Here is a 22,816-nt window from a genome sequence, read left to right as displayed (position 1 = left end):
TTTTTGTGAAGTGCATGGTTGTTTGTTTTTGTTTGTTTTGGGGTTTGTGTTTGTTTTAAATTTTGGAAAAACTATGTTTTCAGAATCAGAATCAGAATCAGAATACTTTATTGATCCCTGGGGGAAATTATTTTTTGTTACAGTGCTCCATTTTAAACCAACATTAAGACAAGACAGACAATACACTAACTAAGAATAGTACAATATATACATATATACACATACATACTTCACTCATAAATAAATAGTTGGAAAAGAAACGTGTGTAGTTGTAGCAGCAAACAGTGTGTTAAGTGGATGAGTTGTACAGGGAGCCACAGGCAGGAAAGATTTCCTGTGTCGTTCAGTGGTGCTTTTCGGTAATCTCAGTCTCTCACTGAACATGCTCCTGTGACTGACCAGCATGTCATGGAGTGGGTGGGAGGTGTTATCCAACATTGTCTTTATCTTGGACAGCATCCGCCTCTCCGACACCACCTTGAGGGTGTCAAGCTCCATCCCCACAACATTACTGGCCTTACGGATCAGTTTATCGAGTCTGTTGGCATCTGCGACCCTCAGCCTGCTCCCCCAGCATGCAACAGCATAGAGGATCGCACTGGCCACAACAGACTCATAGAAAATCCTCAGCATTTTCTGGCATATGTTGAAGGACCTCAGTCGCCTCAAAAAATAGAGACGACTCTGGCCCTTCCTGTAAAGTGCTGTGGTGTTTTTAGCCCAGTCCAGTTTATTGTCAATGTGAACTCCAAGGTATTTATAGTCCTCCACGATGTCAACACTGACCCCCTGGATTGAAACAGGGGTCAAGTGTTTCCTGGACGTCCTGAAGTCCACGATCAGTTCCTTGGTCTTTGCCACGTTGAGCTGCAGATGATTCTGCTCACACCACGTGACAAAGGAGTCGACCACAGCCCGGTACTCTGTCTCATCATCCCTGCTGATGCATCCAACCACCGCAGAGTCATCAGAAAACTTCTGAAGATGGAGGTCTCTGTGCAGTGGCTGAAGTCTGTGGTGTAGAGGGTGAAGAGGAAGGGGGAGAGGACAGTCCCCTGTGGTGCCCCTGTGTTGCTGATCACCTTGTCAGACACACACTGTGGGAGACGTACATATTGTGGTCTTCCTGTCAGGTAATCAACAATCCAGGACACCAGAGAAGCATCCACCTGCATCGCTGCTAACTTATCACCCAGGAGGGTCGGCCTGATGGTGTTGAAAGCACTGGAAAAGTCAAAAAACATGACCCTCACAGTGCTCGCCGGCTGGTCCAGATGGGTGTAGACACGATTGAGCAGGTAGATGATGGCGTCCTCAGTTCCGAGACGAGGCTGATAAGCGAACTGAAGGGGATCCAGATGTGGTCTTACAATGGGTCGCAGCTGGTCCAGGATGAGCCTTTCCAGGGTCTTCATGATGTGGGAGGTCAGTGCCACGGGCCTGTAATCCTGGGGGCCACTGGGACGTGGCGTCTTTGGTACAGGGACGAGGTATGATGTCTTCCACATCACTGGGACCCTCTGCAGACTCAGACTCAGCATAAACAGTTTATGAAAGACTCCACTCAGCTGGGGGCACAGGTCTTGAGGACGAGGGGACTCACTCCATCTGGTCCAGCAGACTTGCCTGAGTGAAGTCTCCTCATTTGCATCTCAACCTGGTATTGAGTGAAGGTGATGGGTGGGGGCGGGGTGTCAGGAATCTCAAGGGAGGCAACATGTGAAGAGAGAGGCTGGCACAGTGGTGTGGCTCTGGATTCCAGGCTGACTACAGGTGAGGTTGTGGGGGTGGGAGCAGACACTGTGGTGTCGAATCTATTGAAAATCAGATTCAACTCATTGGCTCTATTCTCACCTCCCTCAGCTCCCCTGCTGTTGGTTGGCCTGAATCCAGTGATGGTCTTCATGCCCCTCCACACCTCTCTCATGCTGTTCTGCTGGAGTTTCCACTCCAGCTTCCTCCTGTAATTGTCCTTAGCCTCTCTGATCTTGTCCTTTAGTAACACCTGGATCTTCCTCACCTCCTCTTTGTTGCCCCCTCTGAAAGCCCTCTTCTTGTTGTTGAGGAGGGCTTTGATGTCCTTAGTCACCCACGGCTTGTTATTTGGGTAACAATGAACAGTCTGAGCTGGAACAATGGAGTCGGTGCAGAAAGTTATGTAGTCTGTGATACACTCAGTAAGCCCATTGATGTCCTCGGCGTGAGGCTCACAGAGTGTTTCCCAGTCGGTCACCTCGAAACAGCCCTGTAGTTCTGCTAAGGCCTCCTCTGACCACCTCCTAACAGTCCTGGTGGTCACAGGTTCCCTCCTCACAATTGGCACATAGCGGGGGGTGAGGTGAATCAGGTTATGATCTGACCTACCAAGTGGGGGGAGGGAGGAGGAGCTGTATGCATCCTTGACATTAGCATACAGTAGGTCTAGAATTTTTTCTCCCCTGGTGGGACAGTCCACATATTGTCTGAATGTTGTTAGTGTATTGTCCAGTGAAACATGGTTGAAGTCACCCGAGATCACAATAAAGGCACTCGGGTGCTGAGTCTGTAACCGAGCTATGGCAGAGTGGATAGTGTCACATGCAGCTGTGGGGTTAGCAGAGGGAGGAACATAAACAGCCACCAAGATGACGTGAGAGAATTCCCTGGGTAAATAATACGGCCTGAGTCCAACAGCACACAGTTCAGTGTCCGGGCAACAAATCTTTTCTTTGATTGTTATGTTGGCAGGGTTACACCACCGGTTGTTAACTAGAACAGCAAGCCCACCTCCTTTCCGCTTACCGCTAGCGATGCTGTCCCTGTCCGCCCGAACAGTGTGGAAGCCGTCCAGGGAAGCATTCTCATCGGGAATGTCCTGGTGCAGCCATGATTCGGTGAAACACATCAGGCTACACTCTCGGTATTCCCTCTGACTCCGTACCAGTGCTGAGAGCTCGTCGATTTTAATTGCCAACGATCGCACATTACCCATCACGATAGACGGCAGACACGGTTTAAACCTCCTCCTCGCTTCGAGCCTCCGCTGTCTCACCGTCACCTTTTTTCTTCTCTTCTGTCCTTGACCTCTGCATCCCCGATGTGTTTTCCTCCAAATTTCAGCTGGTACTTCTGCGGGCCTGGCCAGCGAGCCGGCCGGCATCAGGGCGATCAGCTGATCTCTGGAGTAAACAGTCCGTGAGTGTAAGAGATGTGCCGCGGTCCCGTTCCTTGATAAAAGTAACAGTTCCACGGCCAGCAGTTTTAATAAATAAAATAAATTAAAAAAAATATCAAAAACAAAAACAATAAGCTGGTGTGGAAGACTGCTAAAACTGCAACTCCTGGTCCCAGAACTGGATAGTCACGTTTCTGTTGTCTTTGTCATCAGTCACACAAGAATCAGAGGTTTAACAGTGTGTGGCTCCCTCTAGTGGATGTTGTGGAGTATTCTGTTGTCTTTGCTCCAAAGGTTTTTGTACAGAGTTTTGCTGTTTCCTGTCACTGTGGGCTGCAGAGCACAGTAGTACACAGCAGAGTCAGACAGCTGAAGCTTCTGGATCTTCAGAGGAACTGATCTGATGCTGGAATCCAGTGTGGATGAAAATCTCTCCCTGAACTCATCTGCTGTGTTTCCATCATCCCTGCTAACACGGCTCAGGATGAATTTGGGGCTGTTGTTTCCATCCTGTTTGTACCAGAATAAAGTCGGGCTTGCATCACTGGTTTCAAATCTACATCTAAGTGTAACTGTGTCTCCTTCAGCAGCAATGACATCTCCTTGTTCCTGGATCACTTTGTCTTCTCCTTTACACTCTGAGGAAGAACAGAACATGCAGAGGAAGAGATGGATCAATAAACATGGTTGAAGTTATTGAAAAGTTCCACAGTGTAAAATGATTAAATCTCCTCTTTCTGTCCTTGTTGTGAGTCGTGTGCAGAGGAAACATGTTGATGTTTGTATCTCACCAAAGAAAAGAGCAGCAAGAATAATCCACAGCCAATGTTCCATCTGTACAACAAGGTTTAAATCAACAGGAGAAACTAGCTGATGTTCAACATTCAGTCTGAGAATTGTTCTCTTCACAGCAGCACTTATTATTGACACCAGGGGCGGAGCGTGGGGGTGGCTTACTGGGCTTAAGCCCTGGTTGTTTTGTCAGAAGCCCGGGGTCTTTTGGAGTGTAATTTTTTCATAGTTAGATGCCTGGCTGACAACTGTATAAAACAAAAAGTGCAAGCAATATTTGAAGCACATAGTGCACACTGTGGGAATTTACGACTGTGCGTGAACCCCCCCCCCCCCCCCTGATATTGGTATGATCCGAGCTCAAGCACTAAGCGACTGAGCGAGGGGGCGGGGAAGCTGCTGCCTGTGAGTGCGCTGTTGGAGAAACGGAGCCAGCCATACTAAGGAGAGTTTAAGTTTGACCAGGTACCAAAGCAAATCATTCGTACCGTACAAATAATGTAAATATGACGGTGTATCACGAAAGATTGATATCAAACTGATCGCTTGACCAATATTACGTTACTTGCTGTTCAAGTGAATCAACAAATGGCGAAATGAAAAGCCGAACAACAACAATGCTGTTTCTTAGCTTACGTGTGTTTATTTCATATTTTCAGTTCTTACCCTCCCCGACTAAATCGGTTTCAGTTATGTACTGAAATATAAGAATGGACATTAGAGGGTTCTTTCAAAGAAAAAACTCAGGTAAATGTTTCTGTGAAGGTTTTCAGTCATCCAGGTCATCGTAGTCAAAGGAGCTTGCAAAGAAAAGCGTCTGGACTTCTTTAAGTTGCTTGAAGACGTTTCACCTCTCATCCGAGAAGCTTCTTCAGTTCTAAGGTCAAATGGTGGAGAGTCCCAGATATAAACCTAGTGGGAGTTTCCCCCCACAGAGGGACAAAAGGACCCCCTGATGATCCTCTAATCGCCTGAGCCAAGGTGTGAAACTGGGTGTGGGTCCCAATCAGCCAGAGTTTCGGGTGTGTTCATTGTGAAACCTGGCCCCACCTTATCATGTGAATTCCTGAGGTCAGATGGCCCAGGATGTGAGTGGGCGGGCGCCTTAACGGAGAATTTAGAGTAAACCTTTGTTTTAGATAAATATTGAAATATCTTTTGAATTAGTTAAATGTCAAAATAAAGAGAGACAGAGCTTCTATTTTTTATCACTTTGATCAAAATTAGGAGTACATATACACTAAATTTATTGTTAATAAGAAACTCCAGACGATTCTATTCTGAGCTGAAGAAGCTTCTGATTGGTTCGTAGAGTCCATGTGAGTAAACTGGTGGCACAGCTGTGGATGCATATAAGGCAAAACACAGAGCCTGTTTCTGTGACATGGGAACATCAAGAGATGTCAACCAAACACCAGGAACAGAACTGTGGAGCTCCATAAGTGTGGCTCAGTTTTATATACAATTTGGTGCCATTTACAATTAAGAAATACAGACAGTTTCTCTCTTTACTCTTAAAGTTAACAAATATGTTTTTTATTTTTATCAATCTAAAAAAAATAAATATTTAGTCTGATTTGATGTTACAATTAAAAAAGTGTTTTTATCTGAAGAGTTTGTAAATATCTGGTTTCAACTGTAAATTTGTGATTGTACAGAGCAGAGAGGAAGAGAGGAACAAAGATGGGAGAGAGAGGAACAGGAGGGATAAGAGAGGCGAAGGAGAGGAGGAGCAGAGAGGGGGAGAGAGGCAACAGAGATGGAGAGAGGGCAGAGAGGGGGAGAGGAAGAGAGGGGAGAGCAGGAGCGGAGGAGAGAGAGAGAGGAGGACAGAGAGGGGGGAGAGAGGAGGAGAGAGGGAGAGGAGGAACAGAGAGGGAGAGAGGAGCAGAGAGGGAAGAGAGAGGAGCAGAGAGGGAGAGGGAGGAGCAGGAGGAGAGAGAGGGAGAGAGAGAGAGAGGAACAGAGGGGGAGAGAGGAGCAGAGAGGGAGATGGAGAATGAGGACAGAACAGAGAGGAACAAGAGCAGGTGAGACACACATGTTAGTCAAATGGTTGTTTACCAAAAGTATCACCGTATCATAGGTCCTCATGTATCTCGTACCTAGTGTTTGTTTTTAGGTTTGTTATTTTTCAAATTCTATATTTATTAAGTTTTGCAGGCTTGTTTGCACAACAAGGTTAAATAATTATATAAACGTTTCTCAATCTAAATATTGTACTTTGGTAGAATTAAAAAATAAGTGTAGTGCAGGTCTATGATGATTTTTAGTGCTGCTATCATCTAGTTCTGATTCTGGTTCTGTCTTGGTTAAGTCCTCAGTAGTCCTGATTTTGAACTGTTGTAGTCCTGTTTTAATTCTGGATCAGTTCTGGGTCTGGTTGAATTGGGGTTTAGTCCTCGTGTCTTGATACAGCCCGACTTTGTTCTGCCTTGCTGCTTAATTAAAAACTAGTTTAAGGTGTCCTGCACATGTGATATATATTTTCCCCATATGAAGTCATTCTTTTTTGAACAAAACTCAAAACAGAGCCAATTAATCTTTCAGTCATTTCTACCCCCCCCCCCCCCCCCCCCCAAAAAAAAAAAAAAAATCCCACATGCATACTACCCTTTAGGGCTAAGCCCCGGGTGTTTCAAATGTCTGGCTCCGCCTCTGATTGACACAATGGTTGAACACAGTGCAGAAGGAGAGCCCCGCCTACTGGATGATGTCGCCCTCTAGTGGAGCATCTCTGTGGGTTTGCTGTCACTGTGGGCCTCACAGCAGAGTCTGTCACTGCAGCAGAGCAGATCTGAAGATCCATTCATCTTTGATCATCAACAACTTTAAGTCAGAACAGACAGAATAACTCTGTAACTTCATGATCTGTGTTCATGTTGAATATGTCAGCTCCCTCTGACTGCGAGCAGAAACAAAGTCAGAAACAGACTGAAGATCACTGACAGCCTGTGAGAGACAAAGAGAATCTGTGTCTGCATTTAGTTATAGCCGTGAAAGATGAAGAGAAGATGTGACGGAAAAACTTTTGTTCAGATTCAAAGTTCAAGTGAAGACTTAGTGAAGGTCAAAGGGAAGAGAAATCACAGCTGCAGAGAAAAGGAGGAGGCTGCAGCAAGTAGACGACACAAATGATTCATTGAATATGTTGTTTACAAAGACAGAACTGCTCACTTAGGTAATCCAACCTTTCAGCACCAGGAAAGATCAGGTTTGATATCCAACGATAAGTCACCTGACAGAATCAACTAAAGATGTTTTATTAGAGTTACATAGTAGAGTTTGTGAGGGAGGGAAGTTTCCACAAAGCTGGAAGGAGGCAGTGATTACACCGATACGTAAACCAGGGAAGGATGACACAAAGCCAGGAAACTACAGACCAATAGCTTTAACATCCAACATCTGCAGAATAATGGAGAGAACGAGAAATGACAGACGAGTGTACTATGTAGAAAATAAAGGATATTTGGGGACGTTTGTCAATAAAAAATGGAAACGCCACCAGGGAGCATAGTTAGCCCATTATTGTTTTCATTGCTGATAAATGATGTGTTTAACAACATAGAGGGTGGGATGGGGTTCTCGCTTTTTGCAGATTTTTGCAATCTGGGCAAGACGAAGAAGAAATGTGAAATTAATGGTAAAGAAGGTACAGGGAGCCATTACAGAGGTGGAGCAGTGGTCGTATCGATGAGGGTTTAAATTAATGGGACTAAAATTATGTTTTTACACAGAAAAGAGTTGGGGATGAAATCAAGATCAAATTATGGACATGAGTTGGAAAGGGCAAAATAATTTGGGGTTGTGGTTTGATGAAAGGGTGACATGGACTGTACATGTTCAGAAAATAATAGATAAATGAAAGAAAGTGTTAAATATAATGAGGGGTTTAGTGGGAATTGACTGGGGGGCTGAGAGGAAATCTCTGAAAACCATAGATATTGGGTTAATTGACACAACTTCCTGTTTGTTGTTGTGTTGCACACACTGCTCTCTATACTCGGTTTGGACTATTTGAACTAGTTTTTGTGTTTTCTGAGTTTTGACTTGGGATCACAGCCAGTGGACTCTCTGTACCAACCTTAGTTTGCACTGCTTCATTTGAATCACCGCTCTGGAATATTTTGGATGAAGGACACCAGTGGCAAACTAGCTAGCGGGTCACCAGGTTAACACTACAAGAGTGTCTCTCAGTATGTGCCTGAAGAAAGCCCCTGACAGCTGAGGAAGGCGATGATATGAAGAAGTCGTTTGTGACAGAGGAGATTTCTGTTGTCAAACTGCAGAAGAAAGGCAATCCTGGAGCTGTTGGAGGAAGTTACTGAGAAGGATCAGCGGCTGGTGTTCCTGGAGAACAGACGGATTTGGAGCAGTACACCCGGGTGAATGATGTGATCGTCACTGGGCTTCAAACCCGGGTCGTATGCTTGGTGGCTGCTGACAGCGTGGAGGAGCCCAGAAAAGAAGATGTCAGCTCCACGGAGCATCAAGTAGTTACCTTTCCTTGGACCAAAGGTGCTGAATTGGACTATAACAACATTGAGGCTTGCCACCCTTCACCCCAAAAATGACAATGACAAAAAATGTTTCATCCTTGCAGAAGTTCCCTCTGCAGGTGGGGTGAGACACAGGAGAGGTGGAGAATAAACTTAACCTGGGTGTCTGGGAGGTGATTGAATGATGGGAACAGTTTACTCTGCAGTGGAGTCGGGTGGGGCTGCCCCGGGTCCTGTGGGGCTTGCTGAGGAAGCGGTGCTGCTGCCGTGGACCCCGGTCTGGACGGACCTGGGCCCGCTTGCCTTAGTGGGTCCCAGAGGGCAGCACATTGCACGCTGTGGATGCTGCGTGCTGCACAACAACATTCGATATTTAATATTTACTGTTATTTACACTTAGCTGGATTCATGTGACGGTGTTGTGTTTAATATGCTGCTCTCTTTTATCGCTCGTTTTCTTATTTTCTCTCACTGATCCGGGAGATTGTTTTCTAAGTGCCCTTTCTCACTGTCACTCTTCCCCTCTGTGTTTCTTGTCCTTCATATTTCTTTCTCCCTTTCCTCTCCCACAACCATGTCTGTCCCGTCTGTAACAACTGAAAATAAAAATAAAATAAATTCAATAATAACAACAACAAAAGTCGATTAAATGGACCAACATGGCAAAGCCGTGTGATCCACTTGGTAAAGTAAATCCGTTGGGTATCTTTGTAGGGCTTCAGACAACAATTCTGACGGCTAAAACAAACAGGACAGGCAACAAAACAATGACAGCAACAAAGCAGCCGTCATTGTGCGATTTGGTGACAGAAAACACAAACCTGATAAAACAAGGGAAGAAACTGAAAGGATGCGACGTCTTCATGAATGAACATCTGACAACACAAAATGCTGACTCACCAGGAAAACACGTTACTTGAAGAAACAGAGAGATAAAAACATGGAGCACAAACTGTAAAGGATTCATTAAACTCAATGGAACACCAGAACAAGCCAAAGTGTTGGTCATCAGAAACATTTAGGACCTGGGCCCTGTTTCAGGAAGCCGGTTTAGAAAACTCAGAGTGAAAAACGATACTCGGGGTTGAGTAACCCCGAACTGTCCAACTCGGAATATTCGGTTTCAGAAAGGCTGATAACAATTAGTTCAATCAACGCGGAGTTGCTTTAACCCCAAGTTAAGCGCGCGCACGAGGATACATAAAGCCCTGATTAGTGGAGCACAGATTAAGCGAGTCACCATGGAGACGGAGGGAAAGAAGGCGCGGTCAATGTATTTTACAGCGCTTGAGGCCGAAATTCTGATGGCAGCATATGCCGATAACATGCAAATTTTGCAGAAAAAAAGTAACACAGCCTCAGCTGCAAAAGAAAGGGAGCATGCATGGCAAAACATAGCCGACAGAGTCAATGCGTGAGTGTTAATTTAAACATTGATCTAGGGATTTCCACCCATTTAACACGTTATTTTATTATATTTTATTTTATTTTTTATTTTATACATTTTATTTTGTGATGTGATGTGAGCGCAGGTGCAACCCAACAGGCCCCAAACGTTCCTGGCAGCAAGTAAAAATGAAATATAAAAATATAGTCCAAACAGGTGAGGTGTAATTGTATTATGAGCCATAGTGCTTGGTCTGTTTGTCCGATGTAAATCAATTGCAGTTAGAGGCTACATTAATTTTCTTTCTGTAAGCACTTATTGAAATTATCTGAGCACATTACAAGTACATATTTGCTTACTCTGTATGCTCAAATGTGACCCGTTATAGCCAACAGAAAAAAAAGCGGAGGCCCGAAAAACAGGTGGGGGTCCTCCACCACCACCACTCACAGAGGCTGAGCAGTTGGCTTCCACATGTGTGATAATGTTGGCAGCATCACATATGATCTTCACAGTGCAGAGAACACAAATTAGCATCCATTACTATAATGAAATAATTTGTTAGTGTGAAATGCTACAGGGAACTATGTACCTGTACATTAATGCTGTGGAAAGACTTCCTGTTCACATAGTCTCCTTCATTTACTGAAGGAGCAATGATTGGAATGTGAGTGCCATCTATACAGCCAATCACGCCTGGGAACCCTGAGAATAAATGTAACATTTAAGTAGTAGTTCAAGTATCACCACATCATGAATTAAGTTTTGTTCATCCTGATACCTGCAATTTTGTGGCATCCCTCTTTGATAAATCTTGTGGGTCTATGACCGGGGAACACCACAGACGAGTACAGGAGACGTTTCAGTGCAACTGTAACATTCCTGACTGCCCGACAGACGGTAGCCTTGGAAACGTGCTCAGCGTCACCAATATTATACAGAAAGCTCCCGTTTGCAAAAAACCGAAGTGCAATACAAATAATATGTACAGAACTGAGAGGATGTCCGCGATGTGTCACATGAGCAATATTAGGCCTGAGGATGTTATTCAAATAACTTATAGATTGTGCTGAGACACGGTAACGTTCGCACAGGAAATCATCAGGTAATGATAAGATGTCCATACGCGCTCTGATCACTCTCTCCCGGCGGAGAGCTCTGCGGAGCATTTGGGCTTCAAGATCTACTGGCTCTTCAAGGAAGGGGCACGCCATGTCTGACACTTCCTACTGTCAGGTTTCCGACAAAGGGGCGGAGACAGTCAGGGTTAGTTGTAGTAAACCTACTAGGGGGCAGGTTAGCTTCACGGCGTGTGTCGTCATAGTGACTCACTCAGGCTTCAGCTGAACTCGCTTTGTGAAACCGATAAACCAGAGTTTTCGTTAACTCAGGGTATACTTACTCAGTTTTTCCACTAAACCGGCTTCCTGAAACAGGGCCCTGGGCCCTGTTTCAGGAAGCCGGTTTAGAAAACTCAGAGTGAAAAACGATACTCAGGGTTGAGTAACCCCGAACTGTCCAACTCGGAATATTCGGTTTCAGAAAGGCTGATAACAAGTAGTTCAATCAACGCGGAGTTGCTTTAACCCCAAGTTAAACGCGCGCACAAGGATACATACCACATGAGGAAGGCAACTGAAACACACTCCTGTCCTTCACAGCTTAAAACAATATGAGGACATGACGACTGAACACGTGTAGAGTTCACATTCCTGACCTCTAACTTCTCCTGCTGTTGTCAATAAAAGCTCTAAACCCAACACTGATGTACAGCCATCTATTTCGCCAGAAATTAAATCATGTAAACTGATCAGCGGGAGCTTATTTTGACAAAAACATGTGTAAAAGGACAAAAATATCAAATTTTGTCAGAATAAAGATCAAGCTGATGCTTTAAGGGAAAGTTTGGACTAACAAATGGTATAGACAATTACTTTATCCTAATGCTAATGTTGGTTTTGGTTAACTTCGACTAAAACTGATTGTTTTAGTACAATTAAAGTGCATTTCATTTATGCACTAGGCCCAACTGACACATATACTTGATGCCAAATACAAAAAAATAATGTGTAACCTGTTGGAAGAATGAAGTGGGTGTGTCACTCACCAATTGGTCTGAAGGAGGTTGAGACAGGACCTCGGCACCTGGTGTCTGCAACAAAAGACAACAATATAACGTCAGAAACATTCTCTAGTATAAATCCCGACTATTTAATTAACTACAGATCATATTTGTATCAGTGAATATTATTACAGAAGGATCTGACTTCCTTATACCAGATTCTATAGAAACTTAACACTGTACGGTTCTGCTACCCAACGATATGAGGACAGTGTAACACACACTAGAGTTGTTGGTCCTACCACATGAGGAAGGCAACTGAAACACACTCCTGTCCTTCACAGCTTAAAACAATATGAGGACAGTGTAACACACACTACAATCACTGGTCCTACCATATGAGGACTTCTACTTAAACACACTCCTGTCCTTCACAGCTTAAAACAATATGAGGACATGACGACTGAACACATGTAGAGTTCACATTCCTGGGCCCTATTTCAGGAAGCCGGTTTAGAAAACTCAGAGTGAAAAACGATACTCAGGGTTGAGTAACCCCGAACTGTCCAACTCGGAATATTCGGTTTCAGAAAGGCTGATAACAATTAGTTCAATCAACGCGGAGTTGCTTTAACCCCAAGTTAAGCGCGCGCACGAGGATACATAAAGCCCTGATTAGTGGAGCACAGATTAAGGGAATCACCATGGAGACGGAGGGAAAGAAGGCGCGGTCAATGTATTTTACAGCGCTTGAGGCCGAAATTCTGATGGCAGCATATGCCGATAACATGCAAATTTTGCGGGAAAAAAGTAACACAGCCACAGCTGCAAAAGAAAGGGAGCATGCATGACAAAACAAAGCCGACAGAGTCAATGCGTGAGTGTTAATGTAAACATTGATCTAGGGATTTCCACCCATTTAACACGTTATTATATTATATTTTATTTTATTTTTTAATTTGTACATTTTATTTCGTGATGTGATGTGAGCGCAGGTGCAACCCAACAGGCCCCAAACGTTCCTGGCAGCAAGTAAAAATGAAATATAAAAATATAGTCCGAACAGGTGAGGTGTAATTGTATTATGAGCCATAGTGCTTGGTCTGTTTGTCCCATGTAAATCAATTGCAGTTAGAGGCTACATTAATTTCCTTTCTGTAAGCACTTATTGAAATTATCTGAGCACATTACAAGTACATATTTGCTTACTCTGTATGCTCAAATGTGACCCGTTATAGCCAACAGAAAAAAAGCGGAGGCCCGAAAAACAGGTGGGGGTCCTCCACCACCACCACTCACAGAGGCTGAGCAGTTGGCTTCCACATTTGTGATAATGTTGGCAGCATCACATATGATCTTCACAGTGCAGAGAACACAAATTAGCATCCATTACTATAATGAAATAATTTGTTAGTGTGAAATGCTACAGGGAACTATGTACCTGTACATTAATGCTGTGGAAAGACTTCCTGTTCACATAGTCTCCTTCATTTACTGAAGGAGCAATGATTGGAATGTGAGTGCCATCTATACAGCCAATCACGCCTGGGAACCGTGAGAATAAATGTAACATTTAAGTGGTAGTCCAAGTATCACCACATCATGAATTAAGTTTCGTTCATCCTGATACCTGCAATTTTGTGGCATCCCTCTTTGATAAATCTTGTGGGTCTATGACCGGGGAACACCACAGACGAGTACAGGAGACGTTTCAGTGCAACTGTAACATTCCTGACTGCCCGACAGACGGTAGCCTTGGAAACGTGCTCAGCGTCACCAATATTATACAGAAAGCTCCCGTTTGCAAAAAACCGAAGTGCAGTACAAATAATATGTACAGAACTGAGAGCATGTCCGCGATGTGTCACATGAGCAATATTAGGCCTGAGGATGTTATTCAAATGACTTATAGATTGTGCTGAAAAACGGTAACGTTCACACAGGAAATCATCAGGAAATGATAAAATGTCCGAACGCGCTCTAATCACTCTCTCCCGGCGGAGAGCTCTGCGGAGAATTTGGGCTTCAACATCTACTGGCTCTTCAAGGAAGGAGCACGCCATGTCTGACACTTCCTACAGTCAGGTTTCCGACAAAGAGGCGGAGAAGGTCAGGGTTAGTTGAAGTAAACCTGCTAGGGGGCAGGTTAGCTTCACGGAGTGTGTCGTCATAGTAACTCACTCAGAATTAATCTAAACTCGCTTTGTGAAACCGGAAAACCAGAGTTTATTAACTCAGGGTATACTTACTCAGATTTTGCTCTAAACCGGTTTCCTGAAACAGGGCCCTGGACAGATACTGATGTTCATCATACTGTCACGGTTCTGGGTCATTTTGACCCAGCATTGTCTGTTTCTAATGTTTTGGTGCTTTTCTGTATTTGTCATGAACTAGCTGTGTGAAGGCAGATGAGGACCCAAACGCAAAACTCACGGAGACAGGAACTGAACTCAAAATCACTGCTTTATTGCAGGCTTCACAAAGAAACAGAACTAAACTGGGAATGATAACAGAAGCCCGAGGGAACACAGAAAGACACACAGATGGGGGGGGGGCATTGACGACGCGACACTGAACTGAGGGAGACATGCACATAAATACACAGAGGGTTAACGAGGGAAGTGGGAGCACACGGGGAACACAGCTGACAGAGATAATCGTAACGAGACAGGGCAGGCGTGAACACAACATGACGCATACTGACGAGAGACTGTCAAAGTAAAACAGAAAGTACACAGAGGTTCAGACAGGAGGAGAGAGAGCACAGACATAACGGGCTGGGGAAAACATTGAATGAAACACAAGGGGAAACGAGGGCTCACAGATACACAGAGGGGCACACAGGGGGTAATCAAATAAGGAACATCTTTAACAGAACCTAGGAACCACGGCATACGGAACAAAATACAAAAATACAAGAAAACTAAGAATGCTGGGCCAACATGGCCCAGGACCATGACAGTATTATGATTTATGTCTGATTCTTTATCCTGTTTTAATGAGTGTTATAAATCTGTTTCAGTTTGGTTCTGGTCATGAGTTTAGTTTGATGTTAATTCTTCTTTAAGTCTCTGTCGTCTCTGGGTTCCATGTCTTTTATTCTTTCAGTCTGTCTCTCAGTGTCAAGTCTGCATCTTTGTGATTTGTTTCGTGTTTTCTGTTTTATTTTGATAGTCCCAGTCTGATGTCAGTGTGTTCAGTTTACTTCTCTCCTGTCTCGTTAGTCTAATTTCTCCCAGCTGTGTCTGCCTTTCCGCCAACTCAGGGGATTTATGGGCTTGTTGGATGAGCTGCGAGGTTGTTCAAGCTTCTGTTTATGATAAACTGGGACTGAGAACTTTTCAGCACACAGACCATAAAGTTCCGGACTTGGACAAAGATATAGACCCAGAAAAAAAGGTTCTTCTACTTCATCAGCAACAACTGCTGCTACTTCACTGATGAGCAGTTTAGTCACACCATCAACACGAAGAATAAATGATCAACAATCCGTTTTAATTGCAGAAGGCCGTATGCTAGTTTCAATAATATAAAGGAACCTTTCAATCAGTTGACAAAACCATTATTGCCATGTCTGAAACATGGATCAAAGATGAAACCACCATCCCAGTCTATCTGTCAGAGGCGCTGCCCCAGATCTCCGTGTAACGTTGTAGATGGCCTTCAGGAACCTCATCCATCCCAGGGGCCTGGCCACCAAGAAGTTGTTTAATTGCCTCACTGATCTCAGCCCTAGTGATAGATGAGTCATCCCCCTCATTCAGAGAATCTGCTTCTTCTACAGAAGACGTGTCAGTGGGATTCAAGGGTGTCCTGATGCCACGTGCATTTGTGCACATCTTTAAATTATAACATGGTGTCCGCTGTGGGCAAAGTCCAATAACAAAACACCAAAATAAGGCAGGCTGTTTCTCCCAATCACAGCCGGCTAACTCTTTTTTTGTTGTCCAGACCTGAAAAATCCAAGATGGCGCCAGTGTGTGTGGCTCGCCGTCTGGCTCTTCCTCTGTTGTGTTTGCTTATGTTGTTTTTTATTGCTAGAGTCAACTCTCTTTTAATGTACAATCGCCAAAAACTGTTGGACCTCCGACTAGTTGCCAGTGATCTTACCAATGCAACTTATACTGGACATAAGGCGTTACCTCCATTCCTGTCTGGGATACCAGCTAACCTTTGTCGGACCCTGGCCCCAGCCTCACGGCGAAAGCGTTTCAGATGCCGGGGCAAACGTAGCGGTCTACTCGTGAAACTTAAGGCGTACTTGGCGCGCTCTTCCCCGGCTCCGTGGAACGAACGTGGATCTGTACCTTGTCATGCCTTTTCTCCGTGCTCTCTGGAGCCCATCGATGCCTGGCTGGTGCCCGTTGTTGGCTCGGATCAGATGTCCCAGCCACGAAAGATTTCCCCTCATCTTCGTCGGCGCGGTGCGAACCTACAGAACCTACGGCCGCTGCGTCGGGTCTCGCTGTCAGCCACGAACACGCTGACCTCCACCAGGTTTGGATTGGTGAACACTAGATCGCTGAGTAATAAAACTTTTATTTTAAGGGATTTATTTATGACCCAAGGACTGGATTTCCTCTGTATAACTGAGACATGGTTGAGGGCCGGTGAGTCCAGCGCTTTCACAGATCTCTTACCTGATGACTGCTGCTTTTTAAACTCTCCTCGAATATCAGGCAGAGGAGGAGGACTAGCGGCTGTTTTTAAGAAGCAGTATAAATGTAAACCACTGCCATTATCAACCTCACCTAGTAGCTTTGAACTGAGCATGTTTGAGCTGGGTCGCTCTCACACAGTGCTCTGTGCTGTGGTTTACAGACCCCCAAAATACAATAAGAACTTCTTAAATGACTTTTCTGATCTGTTGGCTGAAATTATGCCAAAATATGATCATGTCCTTATTATTGGGGACTTCAATATTCATGTGTGCTGCCCTGACAAGCCAATGGCAAAGGACTTTTTAAATCTTACTGACTCTTTTGATCTTGTGCAACCTGTGTCTGTGCCTACACAAACATATGGGCACACGTTGGATCTTGTTTTAACTCACAATTTACCTGTCTCTAACTTAGAGGTTAGTGATGTTGTATGGTCAGACCATAGGCCTGTCCTGTTTGAGGTTTTCCTTCCTTGTACTAAAGTTAATCTTCCTCCTGTTGCTGCTAGGAGCTGTCGTATTTTTAACCCTTCCTCTGCTGGACAGTTCTTTATTGTTTTTAATCAGAACGGCGGCCTTCCTGATTTCATATGCAATGATACAGAAGAGCTGAGTATGTGGTTTTACTCTGTCTGTCAAACTGCTTTAGATTCAGTGGCCCCCTTTAAGCTTAGGCAAGCAAAAGCCAAATCTGAACCCTGGCTGAATGAAGACACCCGGGCTGCCAGAAGAAAGTGTAGGAGAGCTGAACGTAAATGGAAGAAGGATCAACTTCAGGCATCATACCAAATGTTACAAGATTACTGGAATTCTTACCAGAAAACTGTAAAAGACGCTAAGAGGAAACATTTTGCTGCTATTATTCAGGCAAATTGTCGTAAGCCTCATGTCTTATTTAAGACTATTGACATGGTCCTTCATGCTCCACAGACTGCTGGTGTCGAGTCTTCTCAGGAAATTTGTGAAAACTTCCTACACTTTTTTATTGATAAAGTGCTATCTGTCAAAGCGCAGACTTCCCAGTCCGTTCTCGACCCTTCTACCCCTGTCCCTTGCTCTGCTGTCTTTGACAGGTTTGAGCCAGTTTCCTTGCTCTGCCTGCAGGAGTTGGTTGCTCACATGAAGCCCTCAGGTTCCCCTCATGATGCTCTCCCTCCTCGATTTTTCAAAGAGGTTTTTCTCACTATAGCATCAGCTGTACAATCCATTGTAAATAGTAGTCTGTCCTCTGGTGTTGTACCTGTCAATCTCAAACATGCAGTGATTCAGCCTCTACTCAAGAAACCTGCTCTTGATCCTGATATTATTGCGAATTACAGACCTATTTCCAAACTGCCTTTTATCTCAAAGATTCTTGAAAAGGTAGTTTCAAGCAATTAATGTCCTTCCTAGAAGAACACGGTATTTTAGAAGTTTTCCAATCTGGTTTTAAAGCTTTACATAGTACCGAATCTGCCCTTTTAAGAGTTTTTAATGATGTGTTTTTGGCAAATGACTCAGGTGACTGTGTTATTATTGTGCTGTTAGATTTAACTGCTGCTTTTGATACAGTGGATCATAATATTTTAATTTCCCGTTTAGAGCAGTTGGTGGGTATGCGGAGTACCGCACTGCAGTGGTTCAGATCCTATTTGGCAGAGCAAACTTTCTCTGTGAAACTCGGGGAGTTTGTATCCTCTGCTGCTTCTCTTCAATGTGGGGTCCCACAGGGTTCAGTTTTAGGCCCGCTTCTTTTCTCTCTATATCTCCTACCCCTTGGGTCTATTTTCAGGAAACATGGGATTTCTTTCCACTGCTATGCCGATGACTCCCAGATTTATTTCCCACTTAAAAAGATAAATGGCTTCTCAGTAGACCCGCTGCTCAGATGCCTTGATGAAATAAGGGCCTGGATGGCTTTGAACTTTTTACATTTTAATGAACAGAAAACAGAAGTGATGGTTTTTGGTGGCGCTTCTGAGGCCACTATTATAGATCTTGGTTCACTGGCACAGTATGTTAAACCAGTCATCACTAATCTGGGAGTTAAAATAGAGGCAAATCTTAAACTTGAAAGCCAGGTCAGAGCCGTTGTAAGATCTAGCTTTTTTCATTTGAGGGAATTAGCCAAAATAAAGCCTATCTTATCGAAACAGCATTTTGAGACAGTAATCCATGCCTTTGTTACTTCTAGGCTGGATTATTGTAACGCACTTTATTTTGGGGTTAGTGATGCGTCCATTAGGCGCCTGCAGGTTGTGCAAAATGCTGCAGCTCGTCTTTTAACTGGAACAAAAAAGTTTGAGCACATTACCCCAATTTTAATTTCACTCCACTGGCTACCTGTACATTTTAGGATTGTTTTTAAAATTCTCTTATTTGCTTTTAAATCTCTTAATGGCCTGGCCCCCCCCTACCTCTCGGAGCTACTACAACCATATACACCTCCCTGTTCCCTTAGGTCCGCCAATCAGCAGCTCTTTAAGGTACCGAAAACTAAGTATAAATTTAAAGGTGATCGTGCTTTTGCTGTAGCTGCTCCAAAGTTGTGGAATGATCTACCCTTGCATGTTAGGCAGGCCTCTTCTCTCTCTGAATTTAAAAGTCTTCTTAAAACATATTTATTCGCTGAAGCCTTTGGCATTGATTAGAGGGGTTGACTCAATTTGTTTTAACATGTTTCAATTTATTTTAGTTTTTTAGTTATTTATTTTATCTTATCTCATTTTAATTTTCTTTACTTATGCTATTAGCATGTACAGCACTTTGTGAACTCTGGTTTTATGTTAAAGTGCTTTATAAATAAAGGTGGTATGGTATGGTCCACATGAGGATTAAAGTCTCCCAGTAGGATAACGGAGTCACCAGATTGAGCACCCTCAAGCACCCCACCCAGTGACTCTAAGAAGGCTGGGTACTCTGAACTGTTGTTCTGCTTTGACTATCAGCACAAGAGCTCACACTGGAGAGAAGCCATATCACTGCAAAATGTGTGGGAAAAGGTTCACATGTAGCTGTAATTTGTTGCAGCACATGAGAACACACACAGGTGAGCATCTGCCTGACTGTAAAATGTGAGGGAAAACATTAACATCTAGTAATATGCAATACTAATATGTGGCAGGACATGAGACACAGGAGAGAAGCCATATCCTTGTAAAATGTGTGGGGGAAAGTTTATGTCTAATAATAATGTGGAAAAACGTGAGAATGCAGGCAGCTGAAAAGTCTCATGACTGTAAAATCTGCGGGAAAATGTTCCAAGTTTGCAGAATTTTATTGAGTCACGTAAAAACTCCACACAAGAAGTCAAACTCAGCAAAGCAAAAACATGAAAAATGTTGTTTTTTAGAATAATTAGATGTTGGATTATAAATGTTGAGTTTAGTTAAGTTTGTTTTTTGCTTGTATTTGTTTTAGATCAAAGTTTTGTTCGTGTTAGTTATTGCTTCATGTTGCTCAGGGTATTTTTGGATTCATTTTGGGTTTAACGAGAGTCTAGCTCTGCTGTGGACCAGCATGCACTGGAGACAGCTCAATGTTTTGCATTTTGAGGGTTTGTTCTTTTACCAGTAAATGAGAGGCAGAAGGAGCTGTGATGACATTTTTTTGCTTACCATGGATGAACTCCACAGATTTAGATTTTTGATAAATAGCCGTGACTCAAAGTAAAAATCTCGGCCCTTAGATTGAAGGAAAGAAGCCCTCATGGATGGATTTGCTTGTTGGAATCTTTCGGTCTGATCTGTGCAGACTGGTTTATCCGTCCTTCACCTGCAGAGACTACACCAGCGGGCCCTCGGTGTCGGCCTGCATCGACAGCACGTTCAGTGTTCTTCTGGATCTACTGTGGTCATACTTTAAGAACTCTGTTGGAAAACCATCAAACGACTGAAGTTTGAAGTCTGGACTGCTGTGATTCCACAACAGCTTTCACAGCTGCACGCATCATTCATGAAAACATGAAAAAGTTGTTCCCTTTGCTTTCTTTATTTTAGCCGCCTGACTGTGAGGACATGAAGCTGCTCACTGGAAACTCTCCCTGCTGCTGCAGAAACATGTGAGGAGTCCTGAGTGTTTAGATCAGAGGGAGTCTGGACTCTTGTGGTGGTGGAGCAGGGCTGAAGAACCATGCTGAACATCTGGATGGATGTGATGTGGAGCAGGACTGCTGATGACCTCAGTGGAAGGACCCACAGACTCTGGTCCTGATGGAAGGTGGAGGAGGGCTGCATCCATCTGACACTGAGAGGGGAAACACTTAAACATGAGAGCAGGACAATGATGAAGGAGAGCATCATCATCTGATGTGATGAGTTCAAAGAGAATAAATGGAACAAGCATGAGATGGTCTTCCTGGTTGGACTTTTAGCTTCATGTGAGAGATTTTACCTTAAAGAGATAAACCTCTGTTACTCTGTTTATTTTGCTTCTGCTGCATTTCTGCATGTCCTCATCCACTAAATATAAAATAGTGTAAATGAGCAGCTTTTGATGTTTGACAGTTTTTATTGTGTCTGAACGTTCCTGCAGTTGGTTTGTGGTTGATGTGGATTTGCTGCTCATGTGAATCCTCCCACAGTGTTTCATTAGCAGCTGTAACCACAGTGACTCTGATAAAACAGGAATTAGCAGAATCCATCTGATATGAAGCTGTGCTTTGAATACCACTTCCCTCCTCTTTGAAGAGTAGTCAGATATCTGTGTTCAGGTTTTTGTACAGCCTCTTCTACACTTTGTATCACTGTGTTTCTAGAGCACAGTAGTAGAGAGCTGTGTCTGCCAGGGTTAGGGCTGCTATGGTCAGAGTAGTTGTTGTATCTGTTGTTTCTGATTTATAACGTTTATCAGGAATATATTCAGCACTGCCTCCTTTTCCTCTTTTCCAGAGTATAAACTGAGGAGCCTGAAGGTCAGAATCATGTCTGTACCAATAAAGGTCAGCAACACTGTAACTTGTCTCATAGCTACATGTGAGTGTGACAGATTCTCCTTCTGTTTCAGTGACTTCAGGTTGTTGAGGAGTGATTGAGTCTCCAGCTGTTAGTCCTGGAAAAAGAAAGAAGAAAAGTAGTGAAATGCAGTCTGTATATCTGCTTAATGCAGCAGCTTCAACTAAACTTTAATCCCTGTTCTTAAACTCACCTATAATGTGAGATAGAAGCAAAAAGAGGTGCAGCAACATGTCTTTGGAGTTATTAAAGCCAGACAGACAGCACATGAACAATGTTCTTCCACTGCAGCACAATGACCAACAAATAATGTCATTGGATGAGCTCAACTTCAGTGGGCGGGGCCAGTTTAATAGCTCAGCCAATCAAATAGTTTTGTGCTTCCACAGCAGCTCTGTCTCTGTCTCTGATCTTTACTGCTTCATTTCTCTGTTGTCTTTGTCATCAGTCCAATGACACAAGAATCAGAGGTTTAACAGTGTGTGGCTCCCTCTAGTGGATGTTGTGGAGTATTCTGTTGTCTTTGCTCCAAAGGTTTTTGTACAGAGTTTTGCTGTTTCCTGTCACTGTGGGCTGCAGAGCACAGTAGTACACAGCAGAGTCAGACACTGCAGCAGAGGAGATCTGAAGAGTCATCAGTGTTTTATCTTCACTCACATTAACAGACAGTCCAGAGATTTCTTCTTTCATCACTTCTCCGGATGGTAAATGATAGATCAGCAACTCCGGTGGTTTTCCAGGATATTGTCGATACCAGAAGAAATAATCATTAGTCTTCACTTCTCTGGATAATCTATAGGACAGAGTAGCTGTGCTGCCTTCTACACTGAACACTTCTTTGTTGGTTGGAGTGAGATCTTCACAGCTGACACCTAAAGGAACAGAAACATGTTTTATTCTTTTATAAATCATCACAATTCAAATGTGTTTCTTTAAACACACAGATTGTAACGTACCTGTTAGAATGGTGAGAATCAGTAAAGAAAGTGCAAAATAGTCCAAAGACAACATGTTGAATGAAGGTAAAGTTTATGGTTTGTGTTGAACTCTGTTGAATGTGGAGGTTTCTCTCTCTTCTAGTTCAGTAACAGCTCAGCTCCTCCCTGAATCTCTCCTCCTCCTCTCTGATCTGGATTTGAACTTCTCTCACTTCCTCCTGCTTTACACACTAGTAGCAGCATCTTCACTTTCAGGTGGGAGCTCATATTTCAGCTCTGTGCTGCTTCAGTCCACAGATGATTCATGCTGTAAATATAAATCAGTGAGGGGTGGCTCAAGACTTTCACACAGTACTGTACAAAGTAATGACAGCCTCACATTAACCTGATCTC

Source organism: Simochromis diagramma, unplaced genomic scaffold (assembly GCF_900408965.1).
Source record: "Simochromis diagramma unplaced genomic scaffold, fSimDia1.1 OVJJ01000443.1, whole genome shotgun sequence".
Classification (NCBI taxonomy): Eukaryota; Metazoa; Chordata; class Actinopteri; order Cichliformes; family Cichlidae; genus Simochromis; species Simochromis diagramma.
Note: the sequence above shows the minus strand (reverse complement) of the source record.